The following is a 1,188-nucleotide window of genomic DNA, read 5'->3' as shown; positions in this document are numbered from 1 at the left end:
TGTCCCCTCCTGCCTTCTAGTCCTTGTCCCTGGACTGCTGTGCCTCATTAGTCCCATTTCGGTTTATTGGGCTGTCCAATCCTCGGCTGAACGGTGAACCTCGGGAGTGACTTCACCTCTGAGCTAAAAGGGTGTCCGGGGGCCAAACCCCGGAGTTTCTCCAGTCTGTCAGGCCAGTAAATCTGGTCTTTTTTTTGTGAGTTAGAATATTGTTCTACATCCTTCTCCAGCTCTGTCCAGGACCCTTTGTTGTGATCCTGGTCATAGCAGTCAGTGGTGGTAGCTGGGCACCATCTAGCTTTACTGGACTCAGTCTGGTGGAGGCCATAGTAGCTGTGGTCCATTAGTCCTTTGGACTAATATTTTCCTTGTATCCTGTTCTCTTCATTCTCCCTTGCTCCCGAAGGGGTGAGACGAGTGGAGTATCTTAGATGGCTGCTCACAGGCTTTTAAGACCCCAGACACTACTCGCCAAGGTAGAATGCAGAACATTGTCTTTATAAACTGTGTTATGCCAATGAGCTAGATGTTCCCCGAGACCATGGTCCCCACAGCCCTCCACCCAGCAATTTAGTCCCTCAGGGAGTTTCGATGTGTCTATGGAACTTCCATGATCTTTCCTTGTACAAGTTGTGCTGGCTTCCCCAGTACTGTGTACTGTCTTATCCTTCACCAAAGTTACCACTTATCTATTGTCTGTTTAGTTCCCCCCCACCCCTCCCAGCCCTCGTAACCAACAAAGATTGTTTCTTTTTGTGTGTAAACTTTTACATGAGTTTTTACAGTAGAGGTCTCATACAATATTTGTCCTTTGGTGATTGACATTTCACTCAGCATAATGTCCTCTAGTTTCATCCATGTTATGAGATGCTTCGCAGATTCATCATTGTTTTTTATCGTTGCATAATACTCCATTGTGTGTATGTGCCATAGTTTGTTTATCCATTCATCTGTTGATGGGCGTCTAGGTCGTTTCCATCTTTTTGCTATTGTGAACAGTGCTGCAATGAATATGGATGTGCATATGTCTATTCATGTGATCGCTCTTATTTCTCTAGGATATATTTCTAGGAGTGGGATTGCTGGATTGTATGGTATTTCTATTTCTAGCTTTCAAAGGAAGCACTATATCATTTTTCCAAAATGGTTGTATCATTTTGTATTCCTACCAGCAGTGCATAAGAGTTC

At 44.3% G+C, this 1,188-nt stretch overlaps 1 protein-coding gene across 2 annotated transcripts in view; it reads right to left on the bottom strand.

The window, feature by feature from the left end:
* Window positions 1–1,188, bottom strand: part of SYN1 (synapsin I) — a 59,656-nt gene that overhangs the window by 32,881 nt on the left and 25,587 nt on the right. The window lies entirely within an intron of this gene.

This window comes from Trichechus manatus, unplaced genomic scaffold (assembly GCF_000243295.1).
Source record: "Trichechus manatus latirostris isolate Lorelei unplaced genomic scaffold, TriManLat1.0 scaffold00046, whole genome shotgun sequence".
Taxonomy (NCBI): Eukaryota; Metazoa; Chordata; class Mammalia; order Sirenia; family Trichechidae; genus Trichechus; species Trichechus manatus.
This window is presented reverse-complemented; position numbering and strand designations above follow the sequence as displayed.